We start from the raw sequence: 19,238 nt of genomic DNA on the forward strand, positions 1-19,238 counted from the left end.
CCAAAAGGCACGGTTCGCAAGCATCAAATGATTCGTAACCAAGTGATTCCGAAAATCCATCTTTATGGAGTTTCTTCATGCGTTTTACATCGATATGACCCAAACGGCAGTGCCACAAATAAGTTGCACTATCATTATTAACTTTGCATCTTTTGGCATCAATATTATGAATATGTGTATCACTATGATCGAGATCCAATCAAACTATTTTCATTGGGTGTATGACCATTGAAGGTTTTATTCATGTAAACAGAACAAAAAATTATTCTCTGACTTTAAATGAATAATAGTATTGCAATAAACATGATCAAATCATATTCATGCTCAACGCAAATGCCAAATAACATTTATTTAGGTTTAACACTAATCCCGAAAGTATAGGGAGTGTGTGATGATGATCATATCAATCTTGGAACTACTTCCAACGCTCATGTCACTTCCCCTTCAACTAGTCTCTGTTTATTCTGTAACTCCTGTTTCGAGTTACTAATCTTAGTAACTGAACAAGTATCAAATACTCAGGGGCTACTATAAACACTAGTAAGGCACCACATCAATAACCTCTATATCAAATATACCCTTGTTCACTTTGCCATCCTTCTTATCCACCAAATATTCAGGGCATTTCCGCTTCTAGTGACCATTTCCTTTGCAGTGTAAGCACTCAGTTTCAGGCTTTGGTCCATCTTTAGGCTTCTTCGCGGGACTGACAACTTGCTTGTCATTCTACTTTAAGTTCCCTTTCTTTCCCTTTTTTTTGAAACTAGTGGTCTTGTAAATCATCAACACTTGATGCTCTTTTCTTGATTTCTACCTTCGTCGATTTCAACATCACGAAGAGCTCGGGAATCGTTTTCGTCATCCCTTGCATTCTATAGTTCATCACGAAGTTCTAGTAACTTGGTGATGGTGACTAGAGAACTCTGTCGATCACTAGCTTATCTGGAAGATTAACTCCCACTTGATTCAAGCGATTTTAGTACCCATGCAATCTGAGCACGTGCTCACTAGTTGAGCAATTCTCCTCCATCTTTTAGCTATAGAACTTGTTGGAGACTTCATATCTCTCAACTCAGGTATTTGCTTGTAATATTAACTTCAACTCCTGGAACATCTCATATGGTACATGATGTTCAAAACGTCTTTGAAGTCCCGATTCTAAGCCGTTAAGCATGGTGCACTAAACTATCAAGTAGTCATCATTTTGAGCTAGCCAAACGTTCATAACGTCTACATCTGCTCCTACAATAGGTCTGTCACTTAGCAGTGCATCAAGGACATAATTCTTCTGTGCAGCAATGAGGATAAACCTCAGATCACGGATCTAATCCGCATCATTGCTACTAATATCTTTCAACATAGTTTTTGTCTAGGAACATAAAAAATAAACATCGGGAAGCAACAACGCAAGCTTCGGGAGAGTTATTTTTGGAACAAACACGATCTAGAGGACTTGGAGTGGACGTCAATAAAGAAGCGAGGAGGCCACAAGGCAGGAGGCGCGCCCCCACCCTCGTGGGACCCTTGCAGCTCCACCGACCTACTTCTTCCTCCTATATATACCCATATACCCCGAAAACATCCAGGAGCACCATAGATCGGGAGTCCCACCGCCGCAAGCCTCTGTGCCACCAAAAACCAATCGGGACCCTGTTCCGGCACCCTACCGAAGGGGGGATCCCTCACCGGTGGCCATCTTCATCATCCCGGCGCTCTCCATGACGAGGAGGGAGTAGTTCACCCTCGGGGCTAAGGGTATGTACCAGTAGCTATGTGTTTGATCTCTCTCTCTCTCTCTCGTGTTCTTGATTCGACATGATCTTGATGTATTGCGAGCTTTGCTATTATAGTTGGATCTTTTGATGTTTCTCCCCCTCTACTCTCTTGTAATGGATTGAGTTTTCTCTTTGAAGTTATCTTATCGGATTGAGTCTTTAAGGATTTGAGAACACTTGATGTATGTCTTGCATGTGCTTATCTGTGGTGACAATGGGATATTCACGTGATCTACTTGATGCATGTTTTGGTGATCAACTTGCGGGTTCAGTGACCTTGTGCACTACTTATGCATAGGGGTTGGCACATGTTTTTGTCTTGACTCTCCGGTAGAAACTTTGGGGCACTCTTTGAAGTTCTTTATGTTGGTTGAATAGATGAATCTGAGCTTGTGTGATGCATATCGTATAATCATACCCACGGATACTTGAGGTGACATTGGAGTATCTAGGTGACAGGGTTTTGGTTGATTTGTGTCTTAAAGTGTTATTCTAGTACGAACTCTAGGATAGATCGAATGGAAAGAATAGCTTCATGTTATTTTACTACGGACTCTTGAATAGATCGATCGGAAAGAATAACTTTGAGGTGGTTTCGTACCCAACAATAATCTCTTCGTTTGTTCTCCGCTATTAGTGACTTTGGAGTGACTCTTTGTTGCATGTTGAGGGATTGTTATATGATCCAATAATGTTATTATTGTTGAGAGAACTTGCACTAGTGAAAGTATGAACCCTAGGCCTTGTTTCCTACCATTGCAATACCGTTTACGCTCACTTTTATCACTTGCTACCTTGCTGTTTTTATGATTTCAGATTACAAATACCTATATCTACCATCCATATTGCACTTGGATCACCATCTCTTCGCCGAAATAGTGCACCTATACAATTTACCGTTGCATTGGGTGTGTTGGGGACACAAGAGACTGTTTGTTATTTGGCTGCAGGGTTGTTTGATTGAGACCATCTTCATCCTACACCTCCCACGAATTGATAAACCTTAGGTCATCCACTTGAGGGAAATTTGCTACCGTCCTACAAACCTCTGCACTTGAAGGCCCAACAACGTCTACAAGGAGAAGGTTGTGTAGTAGACATCAGTTTTCACCCGCGATGAGATCGGGGTGGGTAGATTGGGCCCTCAGTTGTGCCTTCATGAAGGAAAGCGACACACATGGACGACACTGCCATTGGGCCATCCAGACAGGCCAAGGTTTCCCCTGGACCTAAGGTACACCACCAGGGCTCACCATCACCGGAGTCTGCAGCCGCAAACCACTGAGGTGACGAGAGAGGCAACATGAGGGAGGGGAACCACCAAATCCGACGCCGTGACACCAAACCTCCGGAGGATCACCAGCCACCCGATCCGATCCCCGGCAGCCCACCTGCCCCGCCGCGCCCGGACAAGGAGGCCGGCCTAGGGGCTGCCGCCCTGGATCCAGCACCCTCCGCCCTAGATCAGGCAGAGTATAGCTAGGCTGCCTCCACGGCCGCCCCTAGGAACCGGCCAGCCGCTATGCCGCCACGCTCATGCCGCTGCCATAGATCGGGGCCTCATCCTCGAGATAGGGGATCCAGTGCATCTCTAGCCCAGAGTGAGAGGGTGATGCCTCCGCCGCCACCACAGCACGCGTGGGCTTAGCCTAGCGCCGACCACTGGCGGCGGCGGAGGGGAGAGCGGGAAGGAAGAGGGGGATGGCGGCGGAGGGTTGAGTCCCCTCAGTCGCCCCGCGCGGGGGGTGGGGGTGTGGGCGACGGAGGAGGGAGAAGGAGCATGTGACGGGAATGGGATACACTCGTTGTCTCTAGAGCACTACTAAACTACGTCGAGAAGTCCTCTCATAGATTTCTGAGAGAGAGGGGTTTGTATCACCCCTATCTAATGTGTTGAAGAAAAAGTTATGAATTGATTTATACTAACCTATCTCATGAGTTCTTATTAAGTTTTATGTGGATGAAGTTTTTAAGATCATGAGAGACTGTGAATAAAGGAGACACGAGATCTTAAGCTTGGGACACTAGTAGAAAAAGGACCTAATATGAGACACATTAGTGTCGGTTTGGTTTTGAGCCGGCACTAATGTGTCCATTAGTGCCGGTTCCAACGGCTAGCCGGCCGTTCTCATTAGTACCGGTTCATGGCGAACCTATAGTACCGGTTCGTGCCACGAACCGGTACTAAAGAGGGTGGTGGAAGGGTGTTGTCAGTCTGGGCCCGTCCAGCACCTTTAGTACCGGTTCGTGGCACGAACCGGTACTAAAGGTCGACGTACATAAACCCTTCGTCCCCCCGAGCCACTCTGTTCTTCCCCTTTTCCCTCACTTCCTCTGTTCTTCCCCCTCTCTCCTCGAGCTCCTCACAAATTTTGCCCAAAATTTGTCAAGATTTGAAGGCCCCCATCCATTCAAATGATCACAAAGGTTAGCAACTTTGTCCTTTCAACTCTCATTGCTAGATTAGCTCTTGCAATGCTTTGTATAGTGATTAATTTGGGAGGAATAATTATATTTGCTAGTATTTGATTTATATGCAATTTGAGCACAAAAATAACACTTAGTTTGCATATGTAGGTGTGGTTTACTTAGTGCCTTCTAAATCTCCGTCGTAACCACCGTCGATCGCCCGCACCGTCCCGTCGCCGGCACCACCTTCTGGTGAGGCTCTTGTTCATGAATGTTTTACATTACCAAATTGATGTTTATGTGATTTGGATATATAGTTACTCGTATAATTATCTTACCCGTACGTTGTTTGTTATACATAGTGCCATGGTTTTGATATCCGTCCCCGTCGGCCCTCGTCCTTGTTATGATTCGGATGTGGTATATTCTCTTTTAAAACTAGTTGTTGCATTTCGTGTTTATGACAAATTATGCCCATCAAGTTGACATAGATATTTTTATCTAGGAGGTATGTGAACCGGAAATTCCAACCGACCCTATTGTCGAGAGGTTAAATTTAGTTGAAAGAGAAAACGAGTATTTGAAAGAAAAATTGAAAAGAATTGAGGGGGAGAAGATGGAATTGGAGTTGCATGTTGCCGATGTCGTCGATGATCACAAGATCAAGATGGAGAAAATGAGGTTGAAGATTAGAAAGATTAGAAAATATGCCATTGATAGTGTGGCTTGGTATCATTATGCTGTTGGATCAATTGTTACCTTAATTGCGATCTTCATCGCATTTGTTGTTGCATTTAAATTCTTTAGCTAGAGAGTTATTTGTATGTTGCATTTAATTAAGTGTTGTATATGAACTTTATGTATGAACTTTATGTATGAACTTGTATTAATTTGGTCTATTCGGTGTTGTGTAATGAAGATGAGCCGACAATGGATGTATGATGACAGATGCTCTCCCGAGTTCATTAATGGCGTGCATACTTTTCTGCTTGCCGCTGAGGCAAACAAGCGGGCGGATGGTTTTATGCCTTGTCCATGTGCTGGCTGTAAGAATGGTCACAGTTACTCTACGTCAAGAACCATTCACGTCCACCTATTTGAGTCCGGTTTCATGCCCCACTATAATGTTTGGACCAAGCACGGAGAAATAGGGGTTATGATGGAAGACAATGAAGAAGAAGAGGACGACGACGGCTATCCTGGCCATGGGTTCCCTGAATACGATGATACAACAATGGGGGAAGAAGCTGAGCCGGCAATGCAGAAAGAAGCTGAAGAAGAGGCATCAGATGAGCCCGCTGATGATCTAGGTCGGGCCATTGCCGATGCAAAGAGAAACTGCGCAAGTGATCTGGAGAGGACGAAGTTGCAGCGCATGTTAGAGGATCACAAGAAATTGTTGTACCCGAATTGCGAAGCTGACAAAAAAAAGTTGGGCACCACACTTGAATTGCTGCAATGGAAGGCAGAGAATGGTGTATCTGACAAGGGATTTGGAAAGTTGCTGGTAATGATAAAGAATATGCTTCCAAAGGACAACGAATTGCCCGAGAGTACGTATGAAGCAAAGAAGGCTGTCTGCCCTCTAGGGTTAGAGGTGCAAAAGATACATGCATGCCCTAATGACTGCATCCTCTACCGCGGTGAGTACGAGGATTTGAATGCTTGCCCGGTATGCGGTGCATTGCGTTATAAGATCAGTCGCGATGACCCTGGTGATGTCGAGGGTGAGCGCCCCAGGAAGAAGATTCCTGCCAAGGTGATGTGGTATGCTCCTATAATACCACGGTTGAAACGTTTGTTCCAAAACAAAGAGCATGCGAAGGCGATGCGGTGGCACGCAGAAGACCGTAAGAAAGACGGAAAGTTGAGAGCACCCGCTGACGGTTCGCAGTGGAGAAAAATCGAGAGAAAGTACTGGGAGGAGTTTGCAGGTGACCCAAGGAACGTATGGTTTGGTCTAAGCGCAGATGGCATTAATCCTTTTGGGGAGCAGAGCAGCAACCATAGCACGTGGCCTGTGACTCTATGTTTGTATAACCTTCCTCCTTGGTTGTGCATGAAGCGGAAGTTCATTATGATGCCAGTGCTCATCCAAGGCCCTAAGCAACCCGGCAACGACATTGATGTGTACCTAAGGCCATTAGTTGAAGAACTCTTACAACTGTGGAATGGAACAGGTGTACGTGCGTGGGATGAGCACATGGGGGAAGAATTTGACCTAAAGGCGTTGCTGTTCGTGACCATCAATGATTGGCCTGCTCTCAGTAACCTTTCAGGACAGACAAACAAGGGATACCGCGGATGCACGCACTGTTTGGATGATACCGACAGTATATATTTGAATAGTTGTAAGAAGAATGTGTACCTGGGACATCGTCGATTTCTTCCGAGCAGGCATCCCATAAGAAAGAAAGGCAAGCATTTCAAAGGTGAGGCGGATCACCGGACGAAGCCTCGCCACCGTACTGGTGCTGATGTACATGATATGGTCAAGGATTTGAAGGTAATCTTTGGAAAGGGTCCTGGCGGACAACCTGTTCCGAAGGACGCTGACGGACGCGCACCCATGTGGAAGAAGAAATCTATATTTTGGGACCTGCCATATTGGAAAGACCTAGAGGTCCGCTCCGCAATCGACGTGATGCACGTGACGAAGAATCTTTGCGTGACCCTGCTTGGCTTTTTGGGCGTGTATGGGAAGACAAAAGATACACCAGAGGCACGGGAGGACCAGCAACGTATGCACGGAAAAGACGACATACATCAGGGTCAGGCCAGCTACGCTCTTACCAAAGAAGAGAAGGAAATCTTCTTCGAATGCCTGCTCAGCATGAAGGTACCGTCTGGCTTCTCGTCGAATATAAAGGGAATAATAAATATGGCAGAGAAAAAGTTCCAGAACCTAAAGTCTCATGACTGCCACGTGATTATGACGCAACTCCTTCCGGTTGCATTGAGGGGGCTTCTACCGGAAAACGTTCGATTGGCCATTGTGAAGCTATGTGCATTCCTCAATGCAATCTCTCAGAAGGTAATCGATCCAGAAATCATACCAAGGTTACAGAATGATTTGGTGCAATGTCTTGTCAGTTTCGAGTTGGTGTTCCCACCATCCTTCTTCAACATCATGACGCACGTCCTAGTTCACCTTTGCGAAGAGATTAACGTTTTGGGTCCTGTATTTCTACACAATATGTTCCCCTTTGAAAGGTTCATGGGAGTCTTGAAGAAATATGTTCATAACCGTGCTAGGCCAGAAGGAAGCATCTCGAAGGGCCATGAAAATGAGGAGGTCATTGAGTTTTGTATTGACTTTATTCCTGACCTTAAGCCGATTGGTGTTCCTGAATCGCGGCATAAGGGCAGACTGGAAGGAAAAGGCACGCTAGGAGGGCATCAAATAATATGTATGGACGGGCATTCTCTCACTGAAGCACACTACACAGTTCTACAGAATTCCGCCTTGGTGGCTCCGTATATGGAGGAACACAAGAATTTTCTACAGTCCAAACACCCGGAGAAGTCTGACGACTGGATTACACGCGAACAAACGAGGACTTTCGCCGGTTGGTTGCAGAAACGTGCCCTGAATGATGGCGATATTCAAAATGACCTGTACTCGCTGTCCCAGTTACCATCTTCGAATATAATGACTTTCAAAGGGTACCAGATAAATGGGAATACATTTTACACGATCGCCCAAGATAAGAAGAGCACCAACCAAAACAGTGGTGTCCGCTTTGATGCAACAACCAACACGGGAAAGGAAACATATTATGGTTACATAGAGGACATATGGGAACTTAACTATGGATCAGGTGATTTGAAGGTCCCTTTGTTTCGGTGCAAATGGGTCAATATGACACGAGGCGGGGTAACGGAAGACCCGCAGTACGGAATGACAACAGTGGATCTCAACAATCTTGCGTATGCAGACGAACCATTCGTCCTAGCCAATGATGTGGCGCAGGTTTTTTATGTGAAAGACATGTCTACCAGGCCGAGAAAAAGAAAAGATAAGGAAGCGAATGGATCATACGACGAGCCAAAGCGCCACATAGTTCTTTCAGGAAAAAGAAACATCGTGGGAGTGGATGACAAGACAGACATGTCAGAAGATTATGAAAAGTTTGATGAAATTGCTCCATTCACAGTGAATATTGACCCGAGCATCCAGTTAAATGATGAAGATTTTCCCTGGCTACGGCGCAAAGGGACACACGAGAAGAAAAAGTTTCACACCCAAATATCTGGGATGTGATCGGCTTCACTATCATCACTTTCTTCTGTGTTTCACACCCAGGAGGGAATGTCTGTAATAGTTAGGGTAGTTAATTATGTGTTTTGGCATTTGAAACGCGAAGAAATTTTATGTGCAAACAAATTCTTTTTCATGCATTTACTGATTTTTTTTCCAGCTAAATGACCCTGAAATTGAAAAGCATTTGAAATGAACTCAGAAAAGGTTGAAAGTTGGCATGGTATCATAATTTCATACAAATAGCATGTGCAAAAAAGTAGAGAGGGTTACGGCAAAAACTGGATACACTTCGTGTACAAAATGGACAATCTTTTTCGAAGTATCAGGGTTTCCGACGAAAACTGAAATGTTACAAAGGCATTTCATTTTTAAATAACCTAAGCATTACCAAATTGAATATAATGATAAAACACACTAATATTAAACATAAGAAAAAAGAATCACTGAAAAATCTTTTTCCAAAGTTAAGTTATTCACAAACTAGTGATTCACACAAATTTCAAATAATTCAAAATTTAAACTATTCAAATTTGAAAACTACCGGCACTAACAGATCAAAGTTTGTAAATTTTTGTACCTAAAGCAAAAATATTCACAAAGAAACTCTAAATACAGCAAAAAACAACTCAAAAATAAATAAAACAAATAAAAAAGCAAAAAAATTAAGAAAATAAAAAAGCCCGCCTACTGGGCCAAAGCGGCCTGCATACGACTAGAAACTCAACCTTTTGTTGGGCCAGGATGCAGGCCCGCAAAGGCCCAGTAGGCCCACATGGCAGCAATGAATTGGTAGGCCCAGTAGGCCTGCTTAGGAGAGGAGCTCGAGAGAGCTACCGCACTGGGGCTTATAAACCAGTGCGTTAGCCCTTCGACTAGCGAGGTGGGACTAAACTTGCCGCACCGCACTGCGCCAGCGCACCACCTTTAGTACCGGGTGGTGGCACCAACCGGTACTAAAGGGGGGGGGGCTTTAGTACCGGTTGGAGCCACCACCCGGTACTAAAGGGGGTGCGCTTCCCGCCGCTTGGCCTGGCCACCCGGTACTAAAGGGGGTGGCTCCAACCGGTACTAAAGGTCCATCCTATATACAACACTTGAAAAAAATTCAGTTTCCCTCTCTGTTCTTCCCTCTGTTTCCTCCCTCCGTCGGGCCGCCCTGCCCCGATCGTCGCCGCCCCCGCCCCTTGTCGCCGACCCCGGCCGTCCCCGCCCCTCGTCGCCGCCCCCGTCGACGTTGCCGCCCCCATCGACGTCGCCGCCCCGGCCGTCCCCGTCCCCGTCGTCCCCGTCATCCCCGTCGCCGCGCCCCACCCCGCCCCGTCGCCCTGGCCGCCCACCCCGTCGTCGCCGCCCCGTCCCGTCGCCCCGTCGTCGCCGCCCCGTCCCGTCGCCGCCCCGTCGTCGCCTCGCCGGTGAGCTTGCCACGGCCGCCAATGTCCACACACACACACAGTACTACACACACACACAGACACTACACACATTAGTTTGTTTGTTATAAATTTTTCTGTTTTTTAGTTATAGAAATGTTAGAAATTATTCTGTTTTTTAGTTATATAAATATTAGAAATGTTAGTTTTATAGAAATGTTATAAATGTTTTCTGTTTTTTAGTTATAGAAATATTTATAGAAATGTTAGCAATTTTTCTGTTTTTTAGTTGTATAAATATTAGAATTGTTATGGAAATGTTAGTTATATAATCATGAAATTTTAGAATTAGTTTTAGTTAGATGAATTAGATTAATGTCAAATTGTTAGAAATTGCATATATATAGAATTTTAGTTATCACAATTCAATCATTTAAAAATGTTACTTTTTGCGGGCATATAGTATTTGTTCTCGACGATATGCCCGGCCCGCATCCTCGCCGTCGACCCGTTCGCGACGACGTCATGCTTCAGGGGATCCATGTCCGGGACTGGGCTCCACCGGGCTGGCACTAGGAGGTGCTACCTGGAGGGGCGCGCCGCTTGGTGAGGAACCCGACCTCGGGTCCCGTCGTCGACCCTGGTCTTCTTTGGTGGCGTTCGCGTGGGCCACATTCGGTGCAGAGGTAGCCGGCCCCGCCGGAGGTGGTGCGTCGTCGTGTCAGGGAGGAAGATGAGCACGTCCATCGCTACATGGCTGCTATGGACGACGTCAGGTTCTCCACTACTTGGCGGGTTCTTTGGGCAGATGACCGGAGATATAATCCTGTGATGGTTCCTTCTCTTTGGGTGTGCACCGCCCGCGCCCCAGGAACCGCGAGTGGCGTCCTAGATTCTTCTGTAGTACTCGATCTTTATTAGGTACCTAGCCAGTGATGTATTCGATATATAGTATTCAAGACGATGTATTCGAGATTATATATATTAAGACGATGATGTATTCGAGATTATATATTCGAGAGGATGTATTCGAGATTCAGATTTTACTTATTGATTAATTGCATCCATGCATTGTAATTTGAATACTAAATTGTTTTATATTTCTTCTGTATTATTAGTAAAGTAAAAGCTATGGCGGACAATACCGGCAGAGAGAGAGAAGAGAAATTATTCGACATCATACGCAGCCCTCACAGGCTAGATGATCTGAATGAAGCAGATGACGGCTCCCAATATCTTAACAATACCGGAGAGGGTGATGAAAAGATATTCGATCTCGACGACCAGGCTGATGAAGTCATGAACTATGATTATGATTATGACACAGACAATGTTTGTGATGACACAGACAATGCTGATCTTCAAATAACAAACACTACCGGCGAGGTATATTTATATAAGCATGCATCATGGTGATCATCACATGTTTTTTTATTGAAGATATATTAACGAATCGATCTTTCTTCTTTCAGCCCTCCGGATCGAGCAAATCTGCTTCTACAGACAGCAAGACAAAGCGAGGCCCGGGCAGATTGTTGAAGGATGGTGTAAAGTACCACATCGAATCCATCAAACCTAGTGGCGAACCCCTCACGCCTAAGAACATTGCGAACAAGTGGACTCGTCAGTGCGGAGTTCTTGTGAAGGACAAACTCCCGATCTCCATTCAAGAATGGAAAGAGCCAAAGACTAAACGTCCAGGTGTTACTTGGGTCGATGGCAGAGCCAAAGAAGACCTGGTGAAATCTCTGATGGAACATGTCACCCTACCGGATCATTTCACTAAAGCAGATGTGGACAAAGTCAAGGCCGCTGCTCTTAAGAAGATGGCAATTGCATTCAACACCCACAAGAAAACTGTATGGGCCAACTACCTCGCTAATGAAAGGAAGACTTCAGATTTCAAGGGAACACTGGAGAAGCAAAGAGAACATTGGGACGATTTCGTGACCTTCAAGGATTCAGAAATATCTAAGGAACGGTCGATGAAAAACAAGGCAAATGCCACAAGAAAGACGCAGTTCCATAGGCTGGGTTCAGGTGGCTACGCGGTTGCATTGCCTAAGTGGGATAAGTCTGAGCAAGAGATGGAGGATGCACGGGTCACTCCGGTTACCCGACACTGGCCCCCCAGGTGCAGAACTTGGTTCTATGCGCATGGGGGAGCGTTGGACCCGAAGACAGGCATGGTTTCGAAGAAGTCAAGTCTAAAAGGAGCCGAACAAAAGATAATTGACGCAATAGAAGAAGCTCGAGCGGGGGTGTTCACGCCCAACAGAGAGAACCACGAGCTTACGCGCGCCCTGGGAAATCCTGAACACCCGGGAAGAACACGAGGCATGGGTGTTATTCCCTGGTATGAGGGCTTTTCGGACTGGAATGACGACTACAGGTCCCGTGCAAGAAAGAAGATGGAGGAGGAGAAGAAGAGGAAGCTGGAGGAGGAGCAGAGGAAGCAGGACGCAGAACGCCTTCAAGGCCTAGAAGCAAGGCACGCGGACCTGGCACTCAAATTCCAGCAGCAGCAGCAGCAGCAGATCGACTCACTTAGCTAGGAAAGGGGGTCTCAGCAGCGGCAGCAGCAAGCGGATGATCGTCCAGCATTGGATAGCACCGTCCCATCCATGCCAAGAAGCAGCGTTGGTTCTGCCCCGGGCGACACACTGCTGGATAAATACCCTGTGGATGACATCATAGAGAACACTAACTGCGAGCTACACTCCAAAATGAAGAACATATCCATGAAGGTGGCGGACGGCGTTGCTTTTCCAGTTACCCCCGAAGCAACCTACCATTGCATCCCGATTCCAGAGGGCTATGCTCGTGTCATGGTTGATGATGTGGTGGACCCATATTCGAGGCTAACGCTTGACATTCCTGGAGGTGAAGACGAGCGCACACTCGGAGAGGCCATACATCGTATCATCCTATGGAGAAAGGATTGCATAATCTTTCGAAGTCCACCGACACCGTGTCGTCTGCCGACTCCTCGAAGTCCGCCACCGAGTCAGCAGACTCCCGCTCCTCCAAGTCCACGAACGCGTGAGACAACTCCTCCTCGAAGTCCGCCACCTCCTCCAAGTCCCCGAACGCATGAGCTGACTCCTCCGGTTTCAAGCCCGGCACAACGTCATGCCACTTCTCCGGTTGCAAGTCTGGCACCGTGTCAGGCCACACCTCCTGCTTCAAGTTTGGCACATCGTCAGGCCACTTCTCCTAGTCCAACTCCATGTCAGCCGTCTCCGCTGTCTCAGCAATCGCAGAAGAGACATCCCGCAGCTTTGGTGCGTAGCGGTACGAGTCGAGGTAGTTCAGGAAGTACAGGCGAAGGCAAGCGATATAAACATGGTCCAAGCCTCGCTCCTCTTCCTCAGAGGCCTTACGACATGACTAAGGAGCAAAACACAGCCATAGTGCAAGCCCAAGTGGACGCCCATTTTGGACCAAAACCGGCACCGCCGCCAAAGGAGAAAGTGCCTGAGAAAGTAATTGACCACTTCATTCGTATGGCTACAAAACCATCTCCCAAGCCTGTTGACTCGGACTATGAGCGCCAAATCAGGAAGGCACATCGAGCACGACTACAGAAGGAAGTGAGCTCAAGCTCGAGCCAAAAAGCAGCTGGCAAAAAATGCGGGAAAACTGTTCCCCAGTTGGGAGAACAGGCGGCGCAAGCGATCCCCCCGCTTGTTGTGCCAACAACACATGAGAGGAGTAGTACGCGCGCCAAATATTATTGTGGGCAAACCATTAGCGTTCCCCAGCATGGCGATGTGGTAATAACAGAGGATCATATAATGCAGGCTCAAATGCTCAATATCTCTGTTGGACAACTCCTCGAAATCGAAAACCATTAGCGTTCCCCATGTCTGCGCTTAAAGAATCGGAAATAGCATGGCAATATGTCCGAGGCAAACCTTTGGTCCATCCAGACAAGGTCAAGGACCTCCCAACAAGAATGTATCAATTGCATCAATGGTACATGAACATTATCAAGATTTCCAATCGAGAGTCCCTCATGGTGAATGTCAAGCATGAGCATTATTACCATGAGAAAGCTCTGGCCATTGAGTATCCAGAACTATTTCAGTTATTTAATCAAGACGCACTTGACAAGTCTATCGTCAGTTGCTATTGTCTGTAAGTGATTTCTTTCTGTAATTTAAGTCTCAAGCTAGTTATGTAGTGATAATTTTGATCAATCATTACATGTAATTATCCTCACTATATTATTTTTCTGTGATATTATATGCAGGATGAAGATGTATGAAATGAAAAAAAGCTGGACGCTATGGCGTTGGGTTCATTGACCCAAATACCATTAATCAGGACATATGGCAGATTGAATGTTGTCGAGATGATGTAGAAGAAGCATGCTAGAGTTCTTGAAGCGCCTCAATACCAATAAAGATATACTACTTCCTTACAACTTCCAGTGAGTCACACTGTCTTGTACTACAAATTCTGTTTTTGCTTACTAGCTAGCTAGATGTTAATAATTAAGTGTATACGGTTTATGGTAGTTGATTAATTTTATGCACATGCCGCTTAATTAAGACATGCAAACGTGTGCGTATGCAGTTGGCACTGGGTCTTGTTAGACATTAAAGTTGAGGAAGGAAAAGTTGAATTACTGGACTCACTAACTAAAGAAAATACAGACTACACCATCGTGAAGGGGATAGTCAACAGGTAATTTCAATCATTATTAACTATTAATTAGTTCCTGATATGAACTATTTAATAACCTCTTTATTAATTTTCTTTGCCGGCGGGCAGGGCATGGGCAAAGTTCATCAAGGTGACTCCAGGCACGTGGCCAAAAAAGTTGTTTTGCCATCGACCCAAGGTAAGTAATTAAGTAGTACTAGCTAGCTACCATTTCTTTAATTCTTGTTTCAATATCATTATCTGATTCAATTCTATTCTCGTAAAGGCCCTGAGGCAGGCGAAAGGGAATAATCTGTGTGCATACTACATTTGCGAGAACATTCGCATGATGACGTGCGAAAGGAGCCGATCTGATAGACAGGACTGGGTACGTTTTTGTCAGAACACTATTCACACCATTATCGATATCTAGTCACACAACTAACACACATGTATATTGATCTCCTTCTTAACAGTTCAGATCGTTGCGGGATAAGCTCCTACCATCGGACCGCATACAAGCACTTCAAGAGGAAATAGCCGGATTTTTGCTCGACCAGGTCATAGATCCGAAAGGAGAATACTATTACCCGCTACCGCCCCATGAACCACTTGTCATCGTGCTCCGAAGGCACCAAGGCAACATGTAGTAGAAATTGTATATGTATATACATGTGTATATGTGTGAATAGTTAATGGTGTTGGCTGTGAGACATTCGATGGTATATATACATATATATATATATATATATATATATATATATGCGGTTGTACGTACGAGAAAATCTATTTAATATATATGCATAACGTGTACAATTTGTAGTATCGTGAAATACCAGCAAACAAAAAAGAATTAAATGAAAAATAAAGCCAAATTGAAAACACAAAATTAAAGCAAAAATTAAAAAAAAACACCCAAACATTTAGTAACGGTTGGTGTTACCAACCGGTACTAATGTCCTACACGCACACGGGCCTGGCTCGTGCCACGTGTTTGCACTTTAGCGCCGGTTCGTGACAAACCGGTACTAAGGGGAAGGGGGCTTTAGTCCCCACTCTTTAGTGCCGGTTCGTCAACCGGCACTAAAGGCCGTCACGAACCGGCACTAAAGCCCGGTTCTGCACTAGTGGGATGCCTAAGGCAGTATGTCATGGAGTCTCAAGCATCTGATGACGACGTGCTTTACTCGCTGCCGCCGTCGGCCAATGAGATGTCCGAGAGAGGGTGCCACCTCATTGGTATCGACCTGTGTGACAACAGCGAGCCTCCCACCTTGCCGCCCCAAGCCCCCAACACCTCACCGTTGTGTCGTGGTTCAACGCATCAGTGCTGCTTGGAAAAAATAGGGTTATGTTCCTCTTCTTGCAGTCATAACTCATAACAAAAGTTGGTTCTTCTTCACTTTCAGTGTCCAACAAATCATGTATTTCCTCCTCAAAATCACACCCACGTTCTTCTTCTTCCTCTTCATCTGGTTCCCCATCGTATATATCAGCAACACTATCATCTGTTGTAGGATCTGACATCTTCATGCAACCCTTATCATTAATTATACCAAAATAACAACCCATTCACCAAATCTCTACCAGGAAAAAAAGTGATACTCCATGCCCTCTTTAACACTTATATGATTCTATAAGACGCAGTGGAATAACAATACAGAGGAATAGAGAAAATCGGCTATTTGCCCCTTTTGATATTGGGCTTCGCAAAACTGCCACTCTCAATATTGGTTTCGCAAAAATGCCTCTTCAGGTGGCAGAAAATGGGAAAAGAGAAAGAAAAGCAATGGAAAAGAGAAAATGGCATAGTAATCAAAGTGCACAGGGGCTGGATGGCATTTTTGCGAAGCCAGTCTTGAGAGTGGTAGTTTTGAGAAGCCCAATATTGAAAGTGGCAAATAGCCGATTTTCTCGGACGAACAGACAAGAACCTGGATATTTTCTTCGGTCCGGAGACCCTACCTTTTCTCTACTCCAGCCAGCTTGTGCTGTTACCGCTCCTTCTTCTATTTTCTCGAAGTGCATTGTATTAATAAAGCATGTGTTGCCTAAAAAAGTGGCCACTAACATATGAACCACATGCACAATTTCTTTCATGTTACTGCTGAAAGATTATCCGGAATCGGAACGATGTGCCGTCGCTGACCCGTCTGGCCACCATGTGTCGCTCCTCCTTGTTCTTGGGGAACGCAGGCCGTGTCGGCACATTGTGGGTGATGGCATCACAATGCTCGCATCCCTTGTCCTTGCTCAGAACCACTGTGTGCAGATTGGGGGCTCGCTCCAGCACCGCTCTTATAAATGTGAGCTGCTGCTCTAGCGGCCGAAAGCCGAGGATTTTGAGCTCTGTCAATAGCAAGTTCTTGGAACCGTGGAAGTCCAACTCCCAGTAAGGGTTAGTTCTTTCAGGGTAGATGCTTTCATTACGCACCTCGCATGCATTTTCATATACCTACATTTGTGTAAGCAACCATTAAAGATTTAGTTGTGGCTGTTTCGGATTGAACAACACTACTTGCCTTGTCTGAATGTACCAAAAACATTATTTTGAAATGAAAAAATGCACACAGAATAGCGGTGAAGATGAGTTTGTAAACCGCACAAGAAACAAAGGCTTGAAGCCTCACACAATAATAATTTGAAATGTAAAAGTGTATTCACTAGGAGGCACAAACAGTACTCACCGCAATATGCAACATTTCGACACAAGGAGCTGCCTCGAGAAAGGCTGTAATCCATACAAGGTCAAACTCTATAAAGACCCCTAGTATGAACAGCTTTCTTAACTTGCTGAATGCGGATGTGAGTTCATCTATTTCTGGTTGCAGCCAAATCTGGTCACAAGATAGATGATATCAATAACTTTCATACAACTATATGTACAAACAACATATTTAATAAAAGATTTCAAAGATGCGCATATAGGTTGGCAGTATCATGTGTCGATGTATCCACTGTTACAGAACTCCATTTCAGAAAAACAGCAAGATAACTAACACAATGAAATATTAAATGGCCTTGCTAATCTACGTGTAATTCTCTGTAAAGTACTAAAGGTGTAGCACGGCTAGTGAATTCACGCCTGTCATACAGAGGCACATTTTTAAACCATGTAATATTCAGGTTCAAGGGGCGCACCACTTGGCCGGTTCAGTTGAGATAAGTCTAGGTCTGGTTGGTTAGAGTATATGGTTGTAATCTCCTTATGTATATCTTATCTCTATTTTCCTTGTATCTCAAGATGTAATCTCAACAACCTTGTATGCTTATCAGGGATATGCCCCTGCCTATATTAACACGAAACCGTCGCCTCGAGAGAGGTACGACGTTCTCCGCTGTTTTACATGGTATCAGAGCCACCTCTATCCATTGCATCTAGCAAAACCCATCCATCGCCAGCCATGTCGTCCTGCAGCACCGTCCAGGCCTCCCTTGGGCAGGTTGCAGAAAAACTCACCCGCACCAACTACGTCCTGTGGCGTGCGCAGGTGACACCGCAGCTGAGAGGGGCTGGCCTCTTTGGCTACGCCGACGGCTCCATGCCAGAACCTGTCAAGATCCTCATCACGAAGGACAAAGACGGGAAAGAGGAGCAAACACCGAACCCTCTCCATCCGATCTAGTTCAGAGAAGGGCAGTAGGTACTTGGATACTTGCTCAATACTCTCACCAAAGAAGTCCTCGTGCAGGTTACCTCCATCGCCACGCCGCACGAGCTCTGGGCGGCTCTCGCCCACATGTTCTCATCGCAGTCCCGAGCCCGCGTCAACAACATCCGGGTTGCTCTCTCCACGGCGCAGAAGGGGACGCAATCTGTTGCGGCCTACTTCGCCTAGATGAGAGCACTTGCCGATGAGCTTGCAGCCGCCGGAAAGCCCATCGATGACGATGAGCTTGTCTCCTACATCACCGCCGGCCTCGACATGGAGTACCAACCCCTCGTCTCCGCCAACGACGCGCACACCGACACCATCAGCATCGATGACCTCTACGCTCAGATGAGCAACTTTGATCAGCGCCTCGCTCTCTACAACAACAACTCGGGCGGGGGCTTCAAGTCATCTGCTAACACGGTCTCTCGCGGCGGCGGTCGCGGCAGTGGCGGTTCACGCTACCGTGGACCTCCGCGCGGCAAGGGCAAGCCGCCATCTGGTGGAAACAGCGGCGGCAGCAACTCCTCTCGCGGCGGCGGCGGCGGCGGGCGGCCCTCCAGCAACAACAACAGGGGCCGCCGTGGTGGAAGGCCTCGCGCCAACCCTGATGCGCCACGATGCCAAATCTGCGGCAAGCTAGGCCACACCGCCGGCGACTGCTGGTATCGCTATGAAGATGACGGCGAATCCTCACAAGATGAGAAGGTTGCAGGCGCTCCTGATGGCTCCTACGGCATCGACACGAACTGGTATGTGGACAGTGGTGCAACTGACCACATCACGAGCGAGCTGGAAAAGGTGACAGTTCGTGAGAAGTACCGTGGGCAAGATCAAGTTCACACTGCCAACGGAGAAGGTATGAGCATTAGCCACGTTGGTCATTCAGTGCTTAAAACCCCCCATAGAAATATTTGTCTAAGAAAATTTTTGCATGTCCCTAGTGCCTCCAAAAACCCCCCATAGAAACTTTGTATCGAGGTAGATGCATTCGAGGGCTGTACCCGTTGATTCCGGAGTTTAGGAGATTGAATAAACAAGCCTATGGTGTCACCAAAGTCTCTTCAACACGGTGGCATGATAGATTAGGGCATGCATCCTTTTCTTTAGTTGAACA

General features: G+C 46.1%; 1 pseudogene; it reads left to right on the top strand.

The window, feature by feature from the left end:
- Positions 1-18,346: 18,346 nt before the first annotated feature.
- LOC123118164 (uncharacterized) lies at positions 18,347-18,485 on the top strand (annotated as a pseudogene).
- Positions 18,486-19,238: the final 753 nt, after the last annotated feature.

Source organism: Triticum aestivum, chromosome 5B (genome assembly GCF_018294505.1).
Source record: "Triticum aestivum cultivar Chinese Spring chromosome 5B, IWGSC CS RefSeq v2.1, whole genome shotgun sequence".
Taxonomy (NCBI): domain Eukaryota; kingdom Viridiplantae; phylum Streptophyta; class Magnoliopsida; order Poales; family Poaceae; genus Triticum; species Triticum aestivum.